Here is a 27183-nt window from a genome sequence, read left to right on the forward strand (position 1 = left end):
ACGGTTCTTTTTAGTGCCAAAAAAGACAGGGGACTGGAGACCAATTCTGGATCTCAGCACACTGAACAATTTTGTAAAAACAGAGAAATTCCGGATAGTCACGGTTCAGTCTATCCTTCCTCTTCTGGAAGAAGACAATTGGATATGCTCTGTAGGGCTTCAAGATGTGTATTACCACATAAAAATGGACAAACGCTCAAGATGATACCGCCACTTCCACATAGGAGCCAGTCACTACCAATTTCGAGCTCTGCCCTTCGGTCTCTCTACAGCCCCCGGAGTGTTCACTAAATGCATGGCAGTGGTTATCACTCACTTGCAACTTCAAGGATTCCAGGCCTCTCCATATCTAGACAAATGGCTCCTCACTGCCCCCACCAAGCATCTACTGGAAGAAGCCCTGCACTACACTCTCCTAACAGCTCAAAGCCTGAGAATCACTATAAACTGGGAGAAATCCAACAAAATCCCAGCTCAGTCTTTGGAATTTATAGGGGTACTGTTGGACATGAGAAATTGCACAGCATCCCTTCTGGACCACAAGCTTCAGAGAATAAGGCAACAGGTTCAACCGCTGCTCTGTCACCACAAATTTCCCGCTCGATCTATACTCCAGCTCTTGGGGTCAATGGCAGTCTCAATCATCATTGTTTCTCTAGCCAGATTCTACATGAGGCTCCTTCAGTGGCTACTTCTCACTCAGTGGTACCCTCTACGACATTCTTTGTCTTGTCAGGTAAGTGTAACTCAGAGATGCAAGCAAGATTTCCTCTGGTGGACGTTTCGAAATCCCCAACAATGGTCTCGCCCCTTCAATCCCCATCAATCGATAAACACGGTGACCACGGACGCCTCCCTGGTGGGGTGGGGGGCTATGTCAAGGAAATTTGGTCCAAGGCACCTGGTCGGAGACAGAGTCTCTTTTGCATATCAATGTCCTGGAACTGAGGGCGGTGCTATTAGTGTTGCAAGCATTTCATTCCATCCTTCCGTCAGGGACTATTGCGATCCAGTCAGACAACATGTCAGTGGCCTGGTACATCAGCAAACAAGGGGGCACCAGATCTTACCCATTATGCTAAGAGGCTTTGAGAATATGACAATTGGCGATAGCGTCCAACCGCTTTCTAATTGCAATGCACATTCCCGGGAGCTCTAACGTGATAGCAGACAGATTGAGCAGGTGCATTCTGCAACCTCACAAGTGGTCCGTCAATCCTATGATAGCAGCAAAAATCTTCAACCGCTGGGGCCAGCCTTGCTGCGATCTATTTGCCTCCCCAACCAACTAAAAGTGCAGCAACTATTTTGCCCTAACCCCCCCTCGGGGACGGTCACCGAGAGACGCTCTAGTCCACGCTTGGCCCTCAGGTCTACTTTATGCTTATCCTCCTCTTCTCCTCATCTCCCAATTTCTGAAGAAAGCACGACAGTTGAACAGCAAAGTGATCCTCACTGCTGCATATTGGTCTCAACAAGTCTGGTTTCCCTTCCTCTGGCCTCACCTGATAGATCAACCGTGGATCCTCAACCCATCCCCAACGTTGATCTCCCATCTGCAGGGTCCGATTCACCCCAATCTAACAACCCTGAAACTGACAGCTTGGTTTCTCCACTTCCAATGATTGCCAGGCATGAAAACCTCTCATCCCCTGTGCGCAATATTCTTACTGCATCTCATAAATCGTCCACCAGACTAATCTATCTTAACAAATGGAAAAGGTTCTCTCTATGGGCAGAGAATAAACAATTAGACCCCTTGTCAGCCCCAGTTTCAGTGGTTCTGGATTACTTATCACATCTTTTCCACTCTGGGGTGTCTGCCTCTACTATACATGTGCATTTAGCTGCCATCTCAAATTTCCACATTGGTTTTCAGAATTCTTCACTTATGTCACACAGACTCTAAAACTTTCTTGAAAGGGGTTATTCACCTAAAACCTCCCTTTAGAGAACCGGTACAACCTTGGGATTTAATATTGGTTCTGCAAGCTCTAACAGCTCCCCCCTTTGAACCTGTGTCTTCATGTGATGCAAAATATCTCTCTTGGAAAAGTTTGTTTCTGATTGCAATCACATCGGCCAGACGCTTGTCAGAACTTCAAGCCTTATGCATCAAACCTCCCTATCTTATTTTCCATAAGGACAGAGTATTATTGAGAACTAATTCTTCCTTTTTACTAAAATGGTGTCATAGCAGTCTATCAACCAATCTATTGATCTCCTAGTGTTCTTTCCTAACCACTGTAACAAGGGAGAGCATTGTCTGCACTCCTTGGATGTTCATAGGCAAATACAATTTTATCTGGACAGAACAAAATCTACCCGAAAATCAGACTAATTGTTTCTGGCTTTTTCTGGACCAAGACGAGGTCATCCTGTCTCAAAAGTTACATTGGCTTCATAGCTGAGAAATTGTATCACCTTTATCTACAACAGAACAATCTCACCTTGCCTCACAGAGTGAAAGCACATTCTACAAGGTCTATGGCAACTTCAGCAGGTTTCCATGCTAGGGCTTCCCTCAATGGTATTTGCTCAGCTGCAACTTGGGCTAAACCCCATACCTTTATTCTTCATTACAAATTGGATTTGGCCTCCAGAGGTAGAGCTTCCTTTGGCTCCACGGTGCTCAGGAATGTCCTTCCATGAGGGCCACCCAGGGATACAGGTAGTTGGGGACTCTGTCCCATCAGTAAGGAATGAACGAAGATTAACATCATCAGATAAAGAAGTTATGTCTTACCATAACATTCCATCTGTGTTGCTGATCTTCGTTCATTCATTGCTTCCCAACCTCCGTCCCCCATTCGGAGGTTCCTGGTTGATCTCATATACTCCTTTATTGTAGGTCTGTTATGACCAGAGGTAGCCTCTACTTTTATCTATCAACTTGGAAACTTGATCTGAGGTAACAGGGAGCAGAGCATTCTGGGTAGGACCTTGGCTCGAGAGTTTTTGGCTGATACGAGCTTGATATTGGCCGACTCGTTCCGAGGACAGAACAGATAACCCATCAGTAATGAATGAATGAAGATTAACAACACAGATGGAACGTTACGGTAAGACATAACTTCATTTTTTCTTTCTAGTATTCTGGTATTTAGGTCCTGTATCTGAGCAGGTATCTGTTTGTTTATAACGTTCTGAACTAAGATGCGCTACCACAACTCTGAGCTGAGATACCAGACAACTAGAGGCTTCTGAGCTTCCAAAAAAACAAAAGTTGCCTACTTTTTTTTTATTTATATTATTTACTGCACTTTTTTATGGCCCAACCCCTACGTTTACACTGTATTTATTTACTGTGTACTAAACTACACTGTTATACTGCAACTCCCTGCTACAATGTGCCTGTAAAATTGAATGTTATTGCTGTTTTCATTGTTAGCAAGCTTTTCGTTGTTTCCACTGTTTAAGTATTTACTCGTGTTTCTTCTCTGTTTTGAAGGTATCTGTTTTGCCTGCTCTGGTTTCCCACTAAGCAGTACTTAATTAACTGAACTGTTTACTTTACAGCCTCCTGGCTGATTTTCTTCTGTTTTAAATGTTTTTTTTTTCCAATGTCTCACTGCTATTTTTCTGCTGTGCTAAACATTCTCTAGTGTTTCCCACTGAAACTAGGGTAGCTAATAGCTGTAGCATATTCCAGATCCAGGCCTGCTGCTTCTGGAACTTTATGTAGTGTTTTTTGTTCTGAGCATGTTTTCCAGGCCATCTTGGATTGGAAGGGGCCTACCTGCACTTTTGTGAGATAATTGTGTTGATTTGAACCTGACTAGTAAAGGGAGGTCTGTCTACTGCTTGGAATAAGCATCCTCATTGGTCCTTTTGAATTTTGTTAGAGTTTTTTTTTCAAGTTTTAGCTTTGGGCCCTGCATCTTGCACATTGTGCAGCTACAGGCACAATTGTGTTCAAAGCTAGACAGTTAAATTCAACAAATTTTCCCTTAAAACCTAGGCAGAAATATCCATTCTCCAAGTTCCTCATTAATCATTTCTGAAAAAGCCATCCCAAGTGACAAAAGTCTTCAAACTTGCATTATGAACAGTTGGGCTACCCTTGTTTCTCTTGCCAGCCTTGTTGACTTGGGACTCTTGAGGCAGTGTAGCAATTGCCTCATGTATGCAGACAACCCTCTACTAACACAATCTTGTACAGAGTGCGAAAGATGTATTTACACCAAGAATCTAGAATTCATGCTCTTCCTCACTCAAAACAGTAACACTGAGAAGGTTGTCAACTCATCCACAACTACATATTCACATAGTACCACTACTCATACACATACCGCTACTCAAACACATAGTACACATCATCAAACACGTAAATCCACACACACGGAGGTTCTCTCTGAAAAACTTACTGAAACAGCAGAGACCTCCAAAACACAAGTCTGCTATAGCCAAGTTTTCTTGTCATTGGAGACTCAATAGTGAGACACACGGATGTCCCACTCACCAGGCTGGACAAGGAGAAAGTCATGGTTAGCTGCCTGCCCAGTGCCAGGATTCACCAAATCACACATGCAGTCAAGATCTCTCAGCAACAAGTACCATGATGACTCTGTCATTTTTCATATTGGTGTGAATGACCCGAGACGTACCTCACTGGACTATATGGAGACAGACATGGTTGAGTTCTCGGAGTATGTGTCCCAGGCAGGTATGTCCCTAGCTTTGAGCAGCATACTACCCTCACCTAGAATGATGCCAAAGTACAAAGAAAAAAATTATTGATTTCAATAATTGGCTTAGTTTTTGGAGTCATTCCAAGGGGAATCCTGTTCCTGTCTGCCTGGGAAGCCATGGTCGACAAACCTCACTGCTTTGTCAGAGGTGGTTTGCACCTGGCACCCCTAGGTTTCGGCTGCTGGCAAAGGGTCTTGCCTCCCCCATATTGCTTTTTTAGGCAAGGTCTTGAAAACAACATTACCAACGTGAAATTAACCAATCAGAACAAAATAAGGGTCATGTAGCTAATGCTAGGAGCTCAAACCAAAAACTTCACTCGCTAGAAGTACTTCTATCAATAGAAGATGTAGAGGTCTGTGCATTCACAGAAACCTAGTTTAAGGCCTCAGAGAGTACCCCAGCCCTGCAGCGTTACAATGCCTTCCACAACTATAGACTGTAAAATGAACATATGAAAACCAAAGGAGGCAGTGTTTCAATCTATATTAAAGATAAATTCACCTCCCTTCTAGTTAGACTGGACAACTCCACGGAGTTACTCCAGGTCCAGGTTATGATGGTTAAGACCCCATTCAAGTCCTAGCAAGTTATAGATCCCCTCCATGGGTCATGACACCCACGAAGCCTACTTAATCAAATTGAAGACAACCCAAATTTTACCAAACACACTGGTTATGGGGGATTTCAATTATTCCACCAGCAACTAAGAAACCTACTCTAGCCCAAACTTGCTAGCACAACAGTTCCTTGACTTTGTGAATCCAAATGCCCTGGAGCAAATTGTCCATACCACAAAATGAAGAACAACCATTCTAGATCTGGTCCTCACCAACATGTCAAACAGGTGCACTGCTGCAACTGCTGGACCCTCATTAGTTAAAACTGACCACAAATCAGTCACCTTCAAACTGATACTAACACCAGAACTCACAAAGGGTGAAATCAGACTAAAAAACTTCATCAAGGCAAAGTACACCCACCTAGGTGAAGTTATAAATGTATTCCAAGCCCCACCCCAAGCTGAAAGTGGTAACTACTCCAAAGCTTACACCAATGCCCTGTGCAATCACTTGCATAAGTGTATAAACTGGCTGTACCAAACAGAATCAAAGCCAGAGCCCCAAATAAAATCAAGCTGCCATTGTGGACTTCCAACATGAACAAACTCTACAATAAATGCAAAAGGTTGCTGTCCAAGAAAACAAAGCCAATGACCCAACAATGGAAAACCCACTCTCCTCAGCCTTAACAGGCAAATAAGACAACTTGTCAAATCCTCCAAGAGCTGCTTTGAGAGAAACCTAGCAAGTACTGCCAAGGATAACCATAAGTCCTATTACAGTTACGTATGTAACCTAAAGGGTAGGACCCAAGTATGTGCAGAACTGGTGGTCAACCGTATCACACACACTGACCCCACAGAGCCTGCGAACCAGCTAGCATTACACCCTTATCCCCTCCTAACTTACAACAAACCCTCCCCCACCCCCCACCTTACATATCTGAAGAACAGGTCCTAAAAGCCCTGTCCAAAGCAAAGAACACGGCCTCTATTGGACCAGACGACATCCCTGGCTGTTTTTTAAACAGGCTAAAACAAACTAGCATCACCACTAAGTACCCTTTTCAATCATAGCCCAACCACAGGTTTTGTTCCTGCAGAATGGAGAACAGCTACAGTTACTCCCCTCCACAAGTGTGGCCTAGAAAAAGACTCAGGGAATTACAGACCCATAAACCTGACCAGCCTCATATGCAAGGACATGGAATGTATTATTATGGACTTCATAAATAAAGACATAGGCGACCTCCAAACCCTGGATCCTATTGAATTCGGCTTCATGAAGGGCAGATCCTACCTGTTAAATCTGGTGGAGTTCTTTGAAAGTGAGACCAGGGCCACTGATGAAGGCAAATCTGTGCACACAGCATACCTCGACTTGGAAAAGGCTTCTGACACAATTACACATTCAGGCATCACCAATAAACTTAGCAAACTGAATGTAAACCCCCTTCGTTGTAAGATGGGTTGCAGACTGGCTCACAAATTGGACAAACACGATCACAGGTTCATAGGTTAGTACTAAGCTAACTGCCCTTGCGAGCCATTTTTAAGCCTAGCCAATTATCCCTTGTGAGACTCGAACCCTGCACCTTGTGTTTGTAAGGCAAACACCTTAACCATTAGGCCACCCTCCCAACCACTGGGTGACTCCACATCAACCAGCCGGCCTGTCAGCAGTGGGGTGCCACAGGGGTCAGTGCTGGGCCCCCTACTGTTTGGTGTATACTTCTCAGAAGCTCAGGTCAAAACTAAAGTGTTGTGGCTGACCACGTTTGCAAACAATTGCAAACTAGGTGCAGTCATTGAATCCCCAAATTATGTCAGTATACTCCAGGAGGGTCTCGTAGAGACCAGCAACTGGTGCATTACTCACGGTCTCAAACTGAATGCAAAGAAATGCATCATCATTCCCTTTGGCACAAATAATGACCCTTCACATTATCAAATCAACAGCAATATCCTAAGTACCCATGAAGTGATAGGGGACCTGGGATCACAAGTTGACCACAACCTTAACTTCGATCACCACGTGTCTACCACTGTAAGGACAACTTTACAATTAGCTCACTTGATTAGTAAAGTCATCTCCCCGACAGCAAAAGAAGTTATAACCCCCCCATACTTGGCACTTATCCCGCCCATAATGGAGTATAATGCCCCATTCGGTATGTACCTTACTAGGCAGCTGCAGAAAATTGAGACACCTCAGAAGTTTCTAACAAAGATAATCAGGGGCCTCCAGCATGTGCCTTACATGGATCAACTAAAGTTCCTGTCACTATACTTTGTATCGCATAGACTTCTTAGGGGATACTTATGCCTGGCTTACACAGCAATCTCCGACCCAAACCTAATGAATTTGCTGCACATCCATAAATCAAAAAGGACTAGAGAGTTATCCATTCCAGGGACCTAGATATGGTCTGCAACTTGAATAAGACGTGCAGGAGGGACAGATTTGACTCCCACTGACTGCTGCATCTTTGAAATAGGCTACCAATTCATGTGAAGCAGCGCGCCTCTATGATACTGTTCAAAAGGAACCTGGACAAATGGATGGGGCACAGTAAATTCATACCAGAGATAGCACCCACAACCCTCCTGGACATGGGCAGTCATTACTAAATACAATCCTGGGTATTGACTACAGTATCTATGGTATTACATTGGGATGAAATGGCTGCTCTTGAAATGACCTCTGGGTTGATAGACTAGTAACCTCCTACGATCCTATGATAAAGGAAGGGTTGAAATAAGACATTGACAGAGGAGGAAAATAGCCAAGGTAGTCTCATCTTTCACAGGTTCAAAGTTCACAGGAGATTACTAGGCTAATGACTCAAGAGTCCTTACAAGTTTTACACAGATATTGCCCAATTTTTTTATCCCCCAAGGGAAACACTTATTAAACTCATAGCTATAGAGCCGGAGTTGTTAGTGGTTAAAGGGGTGAGGGTACTGGTGTTTCCAAGTTGTAGGATTTTATTAATAGCGTACTAAACTTTCTGAGGGTTGTTTTGAGGTTTAGTTTGAATGTACTGGTAGTGATTAATATTGTCCTGTTTGATTTGTTTTTTAGCTTTATTTCTAAGTTCTTGACATGCCTGTTTAGTCACTGGTGTTTTGCTTTTTTGACACAGATTCCAAGCTTTATCTCTCTCTCTCTCTCTCCCTCTTAATAGTGATCAGGTTTCTTTTGTTAACCATGAGGCATAGTTAACTTCTATTCTTATTGTTCTTGGGGGAGCTAGTTTATTCACAATGTTCAGGAAAGTTAAGTTGAAGTATTCTACAGCTTCCTCTACGGGTAGATGTTTTAGTGGTTCCCAATGACAGAGTTTAAGGGTGGATATGAAATTTGGGTCTATATTAGAACATCGAAGTTTCAGAACTTTGAATGCTCTAATAGACACCTAATAAGCGAAAGCTGAAAATAGCGAAGTTTTAGATAACCAAATTCTTTCCTAGGGGAAAGAATTTGGTTGTCCGTTCCTGTCGCTTCGCTATTTTCAGCTTTGCGGTAGAAAGTTACGGTCAGGTTCAGGTAAGTGTGCGATTGTGTGGGCGTGAGGGTTAGGGTGGGGATAGGTGAGTTAGGGCGCGGGTGAAGTGTGTGTGCGACAGTGATGGACCTTAGGCTTAGGGTTTGGGTTAAGGTAAGTGGGTAGATAGTAGTATGTACAGTTTAGTGTAGGTTTAGATGTAAGATTTTAGGTGTATGTGTGTGGATTGCTGTTTGTTTGGTGTGTTTGTGTTGTGTGTATGTGTTTTGGAACAGCAAACTTTTTCCCTAGGAAAAAATTGATGTTCTAAATTTTCGGTCTTATTGGTTTTCGGTTACTAGGTGTCGATATTAGAACATTCGAAGTTCTGAAACTTCGATGTTCTAATATAGACCCGAAATTTTGAGTGTTAAAAGTTTTTTTTTTGTTCTTAATTTCGAGAGAGCTGGTGAGTTTTTGCTGGATTTATTCGCTGCCCAAGTAAAAAAAGTTGGAAGATGATCATTGAGACTATCTGGAAGACAACCAACATGTACAGACAGAAAAGGTATGTTTGTTAATATCCAATCAAGGATGGATTGCCTATTTGACGGTTTATCAATTCTAGTGGGGGCTTATATGATTTGGGAGAAGCCATGGAGGTTTATGTGATTTGAAGGGTTTTGTGAGTTACAAGTATTCCAATGTATGTTGAAGTCTTTCATAATAATTGTTTCCTGGGGAAGAGAGTTTGAGGACCAATAGAGGATGTTTCTAGGGTGGAGGTGTACAGGTTCCAACTATTTTTTTGGAGTTGATCTTAAGTTTTGTAAAGATTACTTCTGTATTACTAAAGTCAGGAGTATTTTGTTGTAGAATTTCTAGAATAAGGTTACTTTTAAATAGAATGACTACTCCCTCTTCTTTTTCCTCTTTCTATCTACCTTATACATACCATAACCGGGAGGTAGAATTTCATTATCGTTTATTTCTGATTTTAACTAGGTATCAGTAATCAGAGAGATGTCAGGACAGTAGTGGGTGAGAGTGATGTGAAGTTGTTGTATTTTGCTAACAATACTTCTAATGTTCAAATGTAATACTAGAAGTCAGATCCTTTCCGACAAACGTTTAGTAAATTATGGCTGTCATGGCGATGTGTGATATGGTCTTATGGAGTTTTACTATGACTGTGTTATATTTTAGTGAGACATTGGGATTGTTTTATTGTGGTATTATAGTATTGGCAATCTGATCAATATAAGTAATTCTGTAGATTGAGGGTGATATTTTAATATTTAAAGGTTTTATTTGCGGTAGACAGGGAAATGGCATATTATAAGGGGTTGCTGTCCCATTAAGTTAGTGTCTTATGAGGTGAGGTTTGCTGCTACTGTTTGGAGTATTACTGCAGTAATATGGATGGGTATCATATGGATTTATTTGAATGTTACTGAATGTAATGAGTGGGAGAGTTATATAAGTATTGCCAACTGTTGATTAACACACTGAGGAGGAGGACTCTGCTGTTTTATAGCACTACTACAGATTAGAGTTACTCTTGAGGAGTCAACATACAGTTATATGCAGTTATGAGAATGAAGGGAAAACACCAGCTTCATTTTACCATTGTACAGTCCTCTGCTACTGAAAATTTACCAACACAGTTATTGAAATACAAACATTACTAAAGAAGAAGATTCAACAACTTCATTAAACGCTTTTGGGGTACTTTTTAATAAGAACCAGTTATATCAATCAACCATGATTAAGGGTGCAGCACAGCAATTCTACTACACCCTTATAGGGGTCATTGCTCATTGGAAGTATCACATACTTTTGAGAGGGTGAGAACAGTTTTACCACTTTGGGGGCACTTCACTGAACAAAATGCATGGAACCTTTACTCCTGAATGAGATGCTGTTTGCACAAAGCAGTCTATCAAGTTAATAACAAGCACCGGTCATCACTTTGGGGTACTACTCCACAAGAGTTAGCAATGATGTTGAGGGCACTGACCAGCTTTAAGTGAGAAGGAAAGGAGAGTATATCTAGTGTATCCCTGCAGAAGGTACTACATACTGCAGCTGAAGATGTGTGTGGGACACTGGACTGCATTCAATGTAGGTGGCACTGCTCCAGGTGACACAGTAACAGATTATCAGAAAAGGAAATGAATAAGAGGAGTGCAGTTTTAGTGAATCACTTTAGAAGGTACTACCTGTATTTATCAAGTAGTATTTCAGAGAGAGACATTACACACACAAACAGCAGTTTTACTATACTCATCCAAAGGTCTGCACTCCAGAGGAACCATCAGCACTGCTGTTAGCAATCAACCCATCAATAAGCAATAGGTACATCTCCTTAGGAGTTGCCAAATGCCAAGACATACTACCAATGCAAGGCATAACTGAAATTATGACATTTTTATTGCAGCTATTTAAGGAGTACTGCTTCACCAGCTTAAATCATCTACCATAATAGGGGACAGCAGCACAATAAATTCATCATATACAACCAAGTAAAATACAATTTGGATCATTCTCTGTAATATGGTCACTGAATGCATAACTGCGTACCTTACCATGCTTTAATAAGCATAGGCTTAAGTGAGTCGTACGCTGGGGAAATAAACATAGCTTATGGTAACATCATAAGGTAGGGGATAGAATACTTAGCTTGACTGGTAGACCTGTAGACACACCAATAAAGTTATCATGAATCACTGGACAATGATGACAGAAACTCTGGGAATCCAGTAATAACCATTATAAATTATGGAGCCATAGCTGATGAGGCAAGTAAAAATGTCTTGCTGTACTCACTCCCGAGACAATAATCCAGCAAGATCCATAAAACCAGATACTAAGAAATGTGTGCCCAATACGAAGATAAAAATAGAACTATTATTGCATCCAAGTCGTGTGGGCCGAGGGAACCCACCAGTATGAATGCTGGGGATTGCAGGGCTATTGTTGATGGTGAACAAAAGGACTACTGTTCACATTAAGGGGAAGTGAGAGCCAACGCCTCCTGCTCTTCTTATTCATTAACAATCTCTTTCAAGAACTTCCAAGCCTAAACTGCATTCACCCAATGCTTACATATGCACTACTCAAAAAGCTCCCAAATAAACAACATTGTAGGCTACTCTTGCATTACTAATGGAGATGGTAAGAAAATCATTCCATGTCACCTACCTCATAAGCAAGGGCATGGCAACCAGGTCCAAGGAAGTAATAGCACCACTCTACTCAGCCTTTATCAGATCCTTCATTGAGTACAATGCCCCCTCTGTCATGGACCTAGCCAGGCACTTGCAACAACTGGAATGCCCTCAAAGATTCCTCACCAAAAGAATCTAGGGTATGAATACCACTGTCTTACACACAGCACTTAAAGGCTCCATCTCTGTACACAGTCTCCTACAGGTTTCTGAGAGGTGATCTATGCTTAGCTTATAAGGATCCAGATCTAACAAATCACTTGCACATCTGCAAGACAAACACCAGAATCACTAGATCCAATGGCCTGAACTTTGTCTGCAACATAAATAGAACCTGCTGGAGGGATCAATGTGCGTCTCAAAAGGATCCTCGTCCTATGAAATAAGCTTCCCAGCTACAAAAAGAGTTCATCCCTGACCCTGTTCAAAAGAAACCTTGATCATCGGATGGGAAGTCAAAAATTCACTCTCGGTCTGATCCCCTTGTCTCTGATGGGCAGAGGCCAACAGTAAGTAAATTAATCCCCAACTAACATACCCCACACACACATAACCCTTAGCTACCTCTTTAATAACATACCTCGCCATACAAGTGTCCAAGGAACTCGTAAACACAACTGGGTTGGGTTGCACGGCTAGGCTTATAAAGACCCTGGTGGTCATTAGCCTAGTATGAACCTATGAAAAAAATTAACCTCTCATAAGTTTGCAAAAACTTTTCAGTAACACAACCCTACTACATCCCACAGTAACAGCTGCACTGTTTACCCATACCAATTCATATCAGCTTGCAGATGCCACCTTGTTCCCTAACACACCTCCTAGTATTCATGAGATATCAGTCTTAGTACATGAAAACTAAGATTAGTAATAATGTGTACCTCAAGCAAACAGTTGTTTCTCTGAATGAATATTCACCTAGCTTTCTCCACTCTTTTTGTCTCCCATATACCCCCCTTGCATAGCCAGTCCCATGACACACACAAACCTTTTTGCTTTATTAGCAGAAAAATATTTCATATATTCACAGTTTTCCAAATATATTTTTCAATAACTCAAGGCTTGTACTTCCGACAGTGACTGACTATTTCTCTATGCACAGATCAAATCAGGTCAGCTTGCAGATACTACCTTATTCTGTAATGTCCAACAGAACTGTTCTTGAGATACTGCTATTAATATGCAAATACAGTAACATTCACAACTTTGGACACGTGCATGCTACGCACCTCCATTTTACAACACTTTACCATATTGTAAATACGTGAGTGCAAACTTTTAGCCATGCTGTCAAATTCATGAATGTGTTGTTAAAGAATATGTTAAAATATGGCATATCTCCCATAATCTTTCCCAATCTTTAATGCATCCTGGAATGTCCATCTCACCTTCACTGATTCATTCCACGCGCATAAATATAATGGAACACAAAGATGAAGTGCTACCTTGTATTTAACCAATACAGTTACTCAAGTTTTCAAACTAACAAGGGCTCCTTTTTCGTCAGGATTTATAAGTTATGTGCAAGCATACAGAAATTCATGCCACCATACAGATGGACACAATGCTCCCTAACACAAAAGTTATCACTCTTGATATATCGGCACTAATAAGCAAATACTGCCAACATTCGTAAATAAGGGAATCAAAGCTGCACAACTCTGAATGTGTGCATGCCACCCCTCTCCTGTGTGTCATTTGTTTAACCACCATCCTGTGCATGCAAAGGTGCACACTTACACTTCTGCTACCAAGTCCATTAAAGCATTATAAAAAGAAAAAAAAAACTCTTTCACTTTCATCCATAAATGACGAAATTCACATCTTATACTGACTCTTTCACTGAGCACATACATTTCAGCTTACAGAACGCTTGTTGACCTCCGGTGCATAGGCCGCCATACTTAAGATTCTGACGTTAATATGTAACTGTTGTTTACATTCATACTTGCAGGATCACACAAAAATGTAGATATCTGTAAATGTATAGGTTATCTACCTGCTGTCTATGTATTTTGTTTTACTACCATTCTGAACATTCATGACACAAACATACTGCTGCTATCAAGTCTATTAATGCATTTTTAAAAACATATGAAAAGTATGGCATATTTTCTGTAACTTTTCACCTCACTAACTATACAGCCGACATAATTATTTCAAGGTGCACACATACTAATGTAGGTCACCCTGCAAATAACAACTTGCTCCCTAATACAAAGGCTGTTCTTTGGATATTACCAGTAATACGCAAACAATGATAATACTCATAACTGCAGGAATAAACAGACTGTGTGTTGTATATACATAGGTTCTTAGGGAGGTACTAGACTAGTCGCTCTTATAGTTCATTTTAAGCCAAGCCAATTATTCTTAGTGAGAATCAAACCCGGTATCTCTTTTCTGTGAGGTAAACACCTTAATTACTATACCAACCCCCAACCTACCAGACAATTACAGTTAATGTGCCTACTCTGGATGTGTATTGTCACATACCAACTTTTTTAACCATTTTACTACCACTTTTTTCCATAATGGCTGCCTACTGATAAGTCTTGATGCCATTTACACTCATGCATTACCAAAGAAAATGTGACAATTATTTTCTATATTCTCTTATCATTGCATAAACCATTCAACCATAAAAGCCGTGTAATTCACATATCATACTGACAGTTTCACTGTAAACACGCACTAAATCATTACAACATTAGCAATGGAGAAGCCTCTCTAGTTATGTATTTCACCTCACTGCCAGCAGTACCTCAAAGACACAATAACTGTTTCACTGGACTGGTATGGTAACCCTTACTGCATTGACTGGTAGTGAAAAAATGGCAATGCTAGTTCATTTTAGATATGCAAAACAACCAAATATATGCAACAGTCTGTACAATTATTTTTCTACTCCGTACCAAAGTAACTCAAAGGCAGACAGTATGTCAGGCTGTGATGGCTACAGCAACCCAAAGTGACAACAACATTAATGTAGCTGAGCTTCCTGCAGACTGTAAAAAAAACTAGCACCCCAACAAACGCACAAAGAACAAAAAGCATGCGACAGTCCAATTAGCAATGCATTTCTGTTTACTGCTAGCAGTAACATAAAAGCACAATGACTGTACAGTTGGACTGTGGCAATAATCCTGCCTGACTGATCAGTGGCAAGAAAAAAAAAAGGAAGGATCCACAGTAATGCAGCAAGCAGTTTTTTTGCTGACAAATAAATGTAATGCACATACCCACAAAAACACAAATGCAGAAAGTAATGAAGGCAAAAATCATTACACTTGCCTATCTAGGTTTGTTGTCAGCCATGACTCAAAGGCACAGAGTATCCGGGGTAGGATAGGGACAGTAGCCCTGAATGGGTAATGAAGAGAAGAACTGGCAATAGCAGTGCAACTCAAAGAGTGCTAACATCCTGCTGTAATGCACTAATCCAAACACCTGGATGGAGAGCGATGAACACATACCACTGGGATAAGTAGATTACCAACACCTTTTCTGCAGTACACATTCCAAACTGCAGTTGGCATAGCTATGTTACGGTTTATAGTATATACAACACAATATTACAAATTCCTACACATACTAAACAGCCTAGCATCTTCTAGAAATGTCACGGTAAAATCAAACTATGCACCATGGCTAACTAAAGACACCAAACAGTTACTCAAGCTTAGAGACAAAGCTTGGACACTATCAGGCCAACAAAAACCAAGCCACCCTAGATTACTACTGGCAGCTAAGAAATAAAGCCAAAAAATAGATCAAGATTGATAAAAAACATATCATACTGGACTCCAATAAAATCACCAAAATAATCCTCAAAAATCCTGGGCTGCTATAAAACTACAACTACAACCTGGACAATCCACAACTCCAACCCCTACTATCGCAAATATTACAGATAGCATAGCTACCCAGTTCAATACATATTTCATTAACTCCGTACTATATTAGCCAAAAACAACAGCAATGCTCCCCTATCCATATCTATAGAAACTGAAAAACTACCCATGTCTTTTCCCACAAGCCTGCACAAACCAGCATCATAAAAAATGCTCAATAAACTAAAACCCACATCTCCCACTACTGATAAATTACCTACCAAATATCTGAAACTAGCAGCCAACACTATCTTTTACCCTGTCTCTGTTTTGATCAATGGATCAATCACAGAGCAATACGTGCCCAAGCTCTGGAAAATATCCCACATCATCCCACTACATAAAGGTGGAACCTCAACAGAACTCTGTAACTACAGGCCAAAAGCAATATTATCACCGCTATCTAAAATTCTAGAAAAATGTATACATTTACAACTCACGAATTACCTACGATGCAATAACCTACTAACCAATTCCCAACATGGCTTCTGACCCAGTCATACTACCACAACTGCAGTTATAAGTTTCACCAATACAATCAACCAATTCAAAAATAACAGGCAACTAGTTCTCTCCATCTTCCTAGATATGTCCCAAGCATCTGACACAGCTTCCCACCAAAAGCTCCTCAATGAACTCATCACTAAACCCAAGCCAAATGGCTCTCTCATGGTTTCACAACTATCTGACAGACAACGAGCTGTCAAATGTCAATGTGATCTCTCCTCCGTTACCCGTCACAATAGGTATTCCACAGGGATCAAACCTAGCTTCACTATCTTCACCAACAATCTCTAACCTGCTACCCACCTCACCACTATCGCACAATATGCAGATGACTCCACTCTCATCTGTGCTGCACCTTCCCTCCCATAACTGCAAGAAATAACCCAACAATCCTTCTCAGCCGTAGAATCTTGGCTCTCTGTTCTCAATCCCAATAAAACTAAACTAATGCTTTTTTCTAATAACAAATCCCCTGCATAGCTATCCTCCTTTCTCATCTATTCATCAAACAATACTAAAACTGATCCTGTATTTCACACAAAACTGCTTGGAGTCACTACTGAGAATAGCTTGAAATTCAATAAACACTTAGTTCTAGTCATTAAAAAGGCCCGCATAAAACTAGGCTCCCTATACAGAGTCAAGCTATACCTCACTAACTCTACCAGACAATCTATTGCAGGGAACCACCTACTATATATGCCTATCCTATCGTCACCATTTGTAAGACGAGAGACCCAAGTCTGAAGCTTGCTACAGCAAGATTGCTAGAGTTGCCACTAACCCAACATATAGATTCCACCACTGTGTTGCTCTTTGCCAAATGAACTGGTTAGAACTACCCAATCTCTTATCCTTCATCCAACTCACAACCGCCCATACAGTGATGCACCAACCTGATAAGTGCCCAACACTTCAAAATCTTCTACAACCCTACTCTAATAATACAATCCTGAGATCTTCTGACAAATTCCTACTAATGGTCACAAAATCAGATAACAGTTTTAGGGATTCACTCTACTCCAACCGTATCTCCAGGGCTTGGAACACCATCACTCAACATAACCTAACTGCTACAAACCCTCCGAGTTCAAACAACTCTTCAAGACTCACTTAGCTCACATGTACATCCTGACTGATTTTGACATCACTCCTAAATTTTCATTCTTGCATCTATAACTCTCTTGCTTTCCAAGTAATCCTAACCAATTACTTTGTCCGAGTCCCACTCTAATCTAATGCCCTTGTACAACATTTTCTCCCCCCCTCTCCCCTACCTTAATTCTCCCCCAATTTTCTCATAATCTTTCTCTTATCATCTCACTAACCCCTCCTAAAACCTCCTCCCTTTTTCCCCTCTAACTTCTTCTTGCACCTGTTATCCACTGTATCCATTGATAACTGCCTATACACCAATATGTATATCAGCTATTCCGTGTACATTATATAAGGTATGATTCTGTATAGCGTTTATTAACTTGCATTTGGAGCTTTTCTCCTGGGACTTCTGCTGAAAATAGGCTACTTGTCCAGTCGGACTTACTCAGTAAAAGAATGACAAATAAATAAGTAGTATGGCAGATATCGAGAGTTCATTACAGTACATATACATCACATGACTGTCAGCAGTTAACAAGTACCACAGAGTCTGCAGCTTTTTTCCAAACTACCAAGTGAAAATTGTCTGAAGAAAAATCATGGTACCTCTTCAGTGAAATAACCAAAAATCGCTGCAGGACAGTACAATGCACACATTTACCACGTCACATTTCAGTTTGTGGAGAGACAGACACTGGTATTGGTTTTATACTGATATGAAAATAATATGAATGCATTCACACTTCCTATGCAAACTATCATTGCAAGAAGCAGTCTATTTCAAAGAACTTTTTTTTTTTTTTTTTACTTTGCCCTCATATTGTTTCATCTCCAGGAGTCCTTGCAATTCACATTAAAGAAGTTCCTTGAATTCAGTGAAAACAAGTTCAAAAGCAAATATTCTTTAGCCAAGGATGCATATTGCAAATCTTTTAACATTATAAATACATCAGGAAAAGGGAAAAATAAAAATACAAACAGATCAGTCCTTCAATATATTAGTAGCATCAAGCTTTGGCTGACACATTTACAACATTTCAAGCCCTATTACAATACAGACTATGTTTGTCTTACTAGGATCACAGGAGCACATGAACTTACTAGGCTACTGGCCCTGAGGCCCTTACAAGCCTAGCCAAGAATTTAACCCATGTTCTGACAAGTCATCACCTGATGCCCCTGTCCAGCAGGGACACAGGTGGAAACCCAGTGATGTATTTTCTGTTCCCCATCCAGTTATTCAGGTTGCGCTTAAAAAAGGGCTAATGAGGTACTCTGACATGGAGAGAATATATTCCACATAAAGGGAAGTCTCTGGGATACAGGGAAGTAAAACAGAAACTAACCTAGCACCATTCATCTTTTTCACGGAAAATCATTTAAGGAGACTATCCACCCCCAGAAGCACATGAACTGACAAAACTACTTGGAAAAAAAGAACAAATCAATAAAATTACTCCTGCCCAGTATGACATTCCAATGGGAAGAGAACACCAGTAGTAGTTTTGCTGAGGGAAGACCATCCTCGCAATCTGCCAACAGACAACTGTTAAATCCCATCCAACGCTATACTCTTCAAAGTAATTTCTCATGTTTTTTGAAAATGCTGAAGTTGTTTAGCAACTACAACCAATATTAAACTGTACAGGAGCAGCTCACTGCAAATACTTACAGAAGCTGTAAAAAAGCGAGTAACATGACTACCAACGTAGTGAAAAGGACTGCGCTTTGGTTACATGGTAAACCCAATGAGCTGGGACAGTGTTCACAATGCACAATTTGTATAAAAGTCACTCATTTTAACCATGTACATTTCAAGAAATGCCAAAGTACTGGCGGTAAATTAACAAATCAGAGCAATGACCATAAATCCAATAAACAATTTTTATAATTATAAAAATGCTGAAAACATTTAAAATGTAACCAGTTTCAAGTTTTAATTTACAGTCAAAACAGTTGCACGTTGCTTCTTAAAGCCTAGGCTTCACACAGTATGGCTAACTTAGCCTATCGAAGCCACAGCTTATTTGAGTCAGCAGGTTACAGTGGGCTGCACTGTATTTCGAAAACAATTTCAATGAGTTTGCTTCCTACAAAGTGGTTGTGTAGGAGGCCTGTGCCCCCTCAACTCCACCATACCTCTAAAAAATCAAAGTCCATGGCTAGACCATTTCTGGCAGGTGGAACAAAAGTCTGTCAACAAGATTACCCAATATAACAGACAGACTGTACAACCTTTGGCTTGAGAACAGTACATCAATAAACTCTAACAATTCATGGGAAACCTGGGAAACCCCCAGGGGATCTGCAGGTAAAATAGACAAGAATAAAGCATCTCCTACACCTAAAATGTAGGATTCAAGCTTCAACAGAACAAAGATAAAAACAGCATAGAAGAATGCAATCTTAACGGTTCAAAACATCTCCACTTACTGAATTGCAATAGATATTACCATTGAAGGCCAATATAAAAATGTAAACATGCAGCCCTTTTTGGATCTCAACACACAAACAGAAATCTTGCTCCAAGTTTGGAGCAATGTTACATCCCTTGCCCCAATTTACATGGATTTTCTTTCCTTATGCAAAATTATAAATAGGAGAATGAGCATTTTTCAGGCAAGCGGTATACCTAAACAAGCCCTCAGGATATCCACAGCTACATCTATTACTTTATCTTCCAACAAGATCTACAGGACTGGTATCTTAGCTGCTGATCTCAAAAAGGTATTTTACTTAGAATAAATGCCTTTTGTTCTGAGCAGGTATATCAACATCAAACAGATAAAGGTTTTTCAAGACTCTAGTTTTACCTTTTTTGTTCCAGTTCTTGGAACAGGGAAATGACCCTCCTGATCAAAGACCAAACCTGTAGAAATAGGAAGAAATCTTTTTTATTCAAATCATTGCCAGAATATGGTGGCCCTTAAACCATATTTAAATCCTAATCATGGCAACAGATACTGCTGAGGAACAGCATCAGAGCCACATGTTAACACATTAAACTGTGCATTTTCCTCAGTCTTGGAGTACTGAATGATTTCTTCCTGACACGTAATCTTAAATTAGCAGGTGAAAGGGAAGCATACATTTTACCAAAAACTGCCTTAGGATACATTAAGTCACTCATATCAAGCATCAATTGATTCAGTAGAAGCCAAGTTGAATTGGAGGGGAACACCTACATTCTAAACAGTTTTCTTAAAACAGAAGAACAGTGTCAGGTCATCTACATTCAGAAGCAGCACAAGTAAAACAATGCCATTAACTGCAAGCCACCCTCCTCAATATTTTAGCCCCTCTCCCTCACCATTATTAAATTCAGAGGAGCCACAACACGCTGCAGGGGGTGTTCCACTGATCATTTCTCACATCTAACTAGTAAGCCAAATCAAAAGATTTCAAACATTACTTGTTTTAACAAACTTTCAATTTTACTCCTGCATCCAGTGAAACACAGACTTCTCCTTTCAGGAAGTGCAGTCCTTAACACACAAACTAGCTTTAAAGGAACAAACATCTGTTTTCTCTTGAAATTGTAAACAACTTAAAAGCTATAAATCAATATCAATCTTATTTTCCAATTAAACTGTATTACTTGATAATTCTATACATTATGGATAAGGCAGAGATGCCATTCACAATTCTTGCTGCATTTTTATTTTGGATAAACAGAAACCAGTCAAAAATTTGAGGTGAACATCTCAGTTTCTCATACAATCTTAAGAATGTCTGAAATCATGCTCAGGATTTATTCTTGGTACCCAGCATGTGACCCCTCAATTGCTGTAGAAGCCAGCCCTTCAGGTCAGCTGTAAAAACTTACTGATCTGCTACCTATTTTAAAACACTGCACTGCTAAGACAAGCTGGTCATTAAGACCAACAGCAGATTTAACAAGTGTGACCAAGGCCTGGCAATTTGCTTCTATTTCCTAACTCTTACTAACTCGGGATGGTGGTGTCTGTTCACCAGGTCACTACAAGTCAAGGACTCAAAGCACTGCCTGGATACAAAATTAGTGCTATCCAAATGTTTTCAAAGAGTCTTACCTTTTTGTTCTGCAGTACCAAGTCTGGAAACCTGTTCTGTCAACTTAAATTGAGTAAACATGATTACTTCTGGGTACAAACCATCCGGATCCCGAAAAGTTACCTGGTATGGCTGTCTTTTTATAACTTCATTTACCTTCACACTTTATGCAACAAATCTGTCATTTACCAACTTTACTCCAAGATAATCCTCAATTAAAACCAGTCCAACAATGAGCAAGAAAAGCAGTAAGAATCCCTGGAAACTTTTAGAGATATGACCCACCAGGAAGAAAACAATGAAAAAGCTAACTTGAGTGAAAAAAGTGCACTTTAAAACATTTGAAAATCCAGACTGTAAACCAAACAGAACAAAAAATAAGGGAACTGAGTCATGTCACACGAGCCAGTAGAGATTTTATATGCAAGGCAAAAAGTAAACAGAGCATTGGGAAACGCTCCCATTTTGTGACACCTGTCTAAATAGACAATCCCAAGTATATACATCACAAAAACACAAGGGTGACCACAAGGCCTGCCACACACCATTTTTCAAGTAAAGAAATTAGGGGAGGCTACAAAGGGCACTAGATGCAAGAGAACCAGCTACCACTTCCATGGTGACAGAAGAGCAGAGAAAATGACTGCCAGGTTACCTGGAATACACTGCTCTGTAGTCTCGCCATGCATGAAAACAGTGATCAACAGGACAAATCAAACGAGCAAAACGTTAAACATGGCTCCACCCAAAATAAACTTAACATGTTGCATGCATATGCTCTACACATCACATTCACACCAACTTTCATAATACGTATATCCACACTTATGCATTATATGTACGGACACACACACACTATATTATATATATATATATATATATATATATATATATATATATATATATATATATATATATATATATATAAACATATACACTATACATACACACAAAAAGAAAATCACATGGTATTCACAATGTTGCCACCATACTGTAAACGATGCAGTCAATTTGATCAGGATTAGGCACACCCGCAGAAACACCAACATGCATTAACCCGATTTTCCACAAACGTGCACAGCTCAATTGACTTACACTAAGAAAACCTAGACTTCAAACATAAGGAGTTATCCATGCAATATGCAAATAGGTGAGGAGAGCAGAGTATACTTCCCACCCTCAAGGCAGTTCTTTGTCAACTTAGAATTTTCCTCTTGAGTGTGAGTGTGTGTAAACCCTAAAAAAACACCTGGGAAGATGCTTCTCAAAACAGAAGTGAGCAAAAATAAACTTAGCTCTGTTGAAGGGCTGGGGCAAGCTGTTGCCCTGCCATTAGGGTCTGCCTGTGGTGCCATCTTTTTACTCTCGAGCTGATCTCCATCTTCTACTCCTACATACTGCCTGAATGGGATGAATGCTACAGCTGTGTTGAAAGCAGCAGTACAACCAAACTGGAGGAGCAGCATATCAGAATATGGATGACCAAACCAAATCAAACACCCTTCCCTACTACCACACATTAACAACACTGAGGAACAGGAGAGGCTTATTTGTGCCTATATATTTATGCATGCAAACACATCAGACACTGCAACCTTCCATCTTCTAAATGGGAATCCTAAACCATACCAAAACATTACTCTTTACACAACAAAGGGCAGTGGACTATAGAATGTACATAAAAAATGCATTTTAAACTATGGTATATACAACTACTTTATAAAATAATGTAAAACAGCTACTTCTTAAAAACCCATCAAGCAATGATACCCATAAGGTCTCCATGAGCACTGCTGCAGTTTCATTTTCAAATCAGTTTGAAGCGCTCTCAAACTCTGCAATGGTGAAAGCTCACAAACATGCAGTCGAATGCTTCCAAAGTCAGAGACTCAGTAGATGCTGTAAAATCCACATCACCTTCAAACTGCACTTTCATATCCATTCCACAACTCAAAGCTAAAGGCTTCCATCATCCTTGTATTTCAACATATACACTCACAAAACTGAGGCAGCATTCTTCCAGAAGCAATTAATTTCTCAAGATGCATCAGGTTTATATCATTAATAAGCTCTGAAAGGTCCTATTAATTTATTTGCATGGGAATATTTTTGTTTTAAAATTAAAACAGTTAATGAAATTGTTTGAAAATTAAAAATATGCTCTTACTTTGACCTTCTTTCTTATGTTAACTACTTAAAAATACAGAAAAATCATGTCAGGGTCTCTCTAACTAGGTATAATAATAAATGCTCCAGGAAAAAATAAATTCACTGTTAAGGATCATTACCAAAATACCCATCAGAAAATAATGCAGTGCTCTTTTTTTTTGTTTGTTTTTAAATAGGTTTTTGCCCATTTGCCTCCTGACTCAATCAGATTCATTCCCTAGCAGTAGGGAATCCCCAAAGCAAGATCTATTCTGAAGGGCAGTCATTTAGGCAGACTTTAGGGAGTTTATGCTGTCATTGTCAGTAAACAGAACATTTTTAAGTCCTTAACCCTGATCCTAACCCTGAGCAGGAAGATATGCTACCTGCGTCATTGCTGGGAATCACAACACTCTCTGTTCATTTGCTTAACAGGGCCATCACTAGGCAAAGGTTTAGTGAGCTATAAGCCCACTCCCACAATGCCACTGCAACTCCATCCCTCTCTCAAGGGACTGTGACTGTATGCGTCCGTATCTGACACTCCTTCCCCCTCCTAATAATATGAAAATCTACACTTGGTGATTTTAGTCGTGATTCATAGTTACATTTGAAGGCAACCATACACCAGTGTGGGTCTTACAATAAAAGGGAAAGCACAGTGAAACTTTCAGTGTTGCAGCTAGCAAGAATTCCCGAAGCAGCAGCAACAGTCATTCTAAGTACTGACAGTTCCTCTCAGTAGGAGTGGGGTGGAATTTAACACCAATGGAAATGTCATCATCAGAGGGTGACATACCATAATTTTCACCAATCAAGAGACTAATGATCACTTCAGAATTGATCAGGACATAGTACTGGCCTTGGATGACATCCTGTTAACAGAAGGGATCAAAAGGGATGTGTGGCCTTCCCATACCTGTGGAGGCTAATGTACATATAGATCTTTCTAGTCTACCTACAAAGACCACTCAGAGACCACCTGCGGAATACATCAGATATTCCAAAGGCCTCCACTTCTAGAATACTTGCACACCTTGATGTAATACTTTTACAAATGGAGAAGCATATACAGTTTGTTAGCATACCAAAAGTAAAAGCTAATACCATGTGTGCCTTTTCTAACATTATGACCACCCTGAAGTACTAGTAAGCTATAGACTACATTGGTATAGCAAGAAAGGCATTCCCCTCTGCAGTGTAACCATGCAGTACTACATGCAAGTTGTGCATGTGGGGGGGTCTCATCATTAGTATAAACTTACATATCTTAAAGCCGCTTTTAGTGATCATTAAGGTTTCTCTTTTCCCCACTCTTGTGCAATTATACAAAGTATATGCAAGTTAGAAGTGTGCTTTCCCCCTTGCAGAAGAAACGCTTTGTGTTTTCTCAATAGTGACAAATAAGAGTGACTGCCATTGATGAATTGACACAATTCCAAATGTTTATATTGTGTTGCATATGACTGATACCCAGTGTTTCCCAGGTTTACCATGCCAGTATATAATCTAAATGTTCAATATTGTAGAGCATGTGTTCAGCTTGCTAAAAACCCACTACCATTGCCTAGATATGTCTGAGGAGGCACCTCATAATGATCTTGCCACAACCTGCAGGATGTTCATAGCATGCTACATACCGCACAATAGGCAGGTGACGAGATGGGCTCAGGATACAGGTACGACTGGACTGCACACAGCAATGGGAATGTGCATCAACACCATCATCGTACAAATCATTGGTGGAACACCAGCAATCAGCAGCTGCAATACCATCTCCCTCCCTCCACAGACAAATGCAAGTGCCATACAAGGCAAGCAGTGACATAGTTGCACTACATGGCACAGTTGATGTCATTGAAGTCTTGTACAAACTCACAGGTCTCAGCAAGCACAGAAAGGCATTCTGTTGTCAGACACAGCAAACATGATGCATGCAGTAATAATATCAAGTTATACTGGGCTGAGCATGGCTGAGCCACACTGTACATTTGACATTCCCGCATTTAACATTCCAGTCACCCTGATCCATCTAATAGTATGGAACACTATGCCGTCACACTGAGTCAGGATGGTAAACAGCAAACTGCTACTTGTATCCCACACTATCACATGCCATATATGCACCCCTCCACATGTCACACTCCTTTTTCCATGCACTGTCCACCCATCCCCATCACCATTTGTCTCCATCCTTCCCATATCTCCTCATTCTCATATGTATACTTTCACCCCTGTTTTCTGCTTTGTTCTTTCAGAGTTTGTCTACCCCTACACACCATTCTGTTTCCTCCACTCCTATCCTGCTTTTCCTTTCACCCTTACCCCTCTTCCCTTTTATACTATTTGAGGAGTTATGGTAATCCAGACACGAAATAAAAGTTACTATGCAAGCTCTGAGTTACAGAACAGAGTGGGAAATACAGCACAGGATTAACAGAAAAGACGAAAAAGTGTAAGCAATTGCTTAATTGAAGAGAAACTGTAATACTTGTAAGGGCAACTGACAGGTGAATTATACATATTCAAGGAAAGGTAGGTACCGCAGAAGTTAATTAGCATATCACAGAGTGGGAGGCATGTTCTGAGTGGGTGTTAATGTCATAGGTGTAATAATAAAATTACTACTGACTTGTAACCGAAATAAAATGAGGTACATGGGATAAGGCTCTTGCCCATCAACGTAGAGGAAAAATAAGTTACTCAGGTGTAGATGCATTTGAAAAAGCGCCCAAAGCGGAGCAGTCACTAACTGATCAGACACTCCTGACTATATAAACAGCAGATTCCAGTATGCTGTCCACTCCCTAACTGCTATGTCAAGCAACAGACAAAGGATAAGAAATAAAATGAAACAGCAGATACTTAAACAAAATCTAGACAGGAGGCAGACGTTCAACAGCAATGCTACAAGCAGTGAAATATTCTCAATGCCACCTTATCATACATAGCCAAATCAAAGGGAAATCAAACAGGAAAAACTATATACACATTCAGTACAGGCAAAGGATCGAGCAAACCTATTAAAATTCAGACCCAGTGAAAGAGTGGTAAAGTGCATCTACATCACTGGTTCAGATATAAGGCAGTCACACATACAGTTGTCTCACAGTAATGACTTAAATGGGAGCATTCAATTGCATCACACACCCCAGTACTAGAAGAGTTCTTGTTCTTAGTATCCAGTGAACTTTTTTAATAAAGCAAACAAAAATGACGTATCAACTGTCCAACTATTTTATTTATTCATTCATAGTAGGTAGCGGAACTGGGCCACAAGGGTCAATTTTCAACTTTTGTTGCAAAAGAGTGAATTAAAAAATGTAATGAAACACATACATGAAGACAAAATTCACACATTATTAAATACCCACATTTTTTTAATTCTTAAATACAGCAGTTTGAACATTAGTATATACTGAACTGGTAAATGAAGAAAAAGACTGTAATGCAAGAGTACAGTACAAAACAGCAATAGAATAGAAAGGGGAAAGCCCTAAATACAATCCAGATTATTTGGGTTCAACCAGCAA

At 40.2% G+C, this 27183-nt stretch overlaps 1 protein-coding gene across 2 annotated transcripts in view; it reads right to left on the minus strand.

The window, feature by feature from the left end:
• URM1 (ubiquitin related modifier 1) overlaps positions 1-27183 on the minus strand; it is a 341964-nt gene that overhangs the window by 272818 nt on the left and 41963 nt on the right. The window lies entirely within an intron of this gene.

Source organism: Protopterus annectens, chromosome 16.part0 (genome assembly GCF_019279795.1).
Source record: "Protopterus annectens isolate FY-2018-M chromosome 16.part0, PAN1.0, whole genome shotgun sequence".
NCBI lineage: Eukaryota > Metazoa > Chordata > Ceratodontiformes > Protopteridae > Protopterus > Protopterus annectens.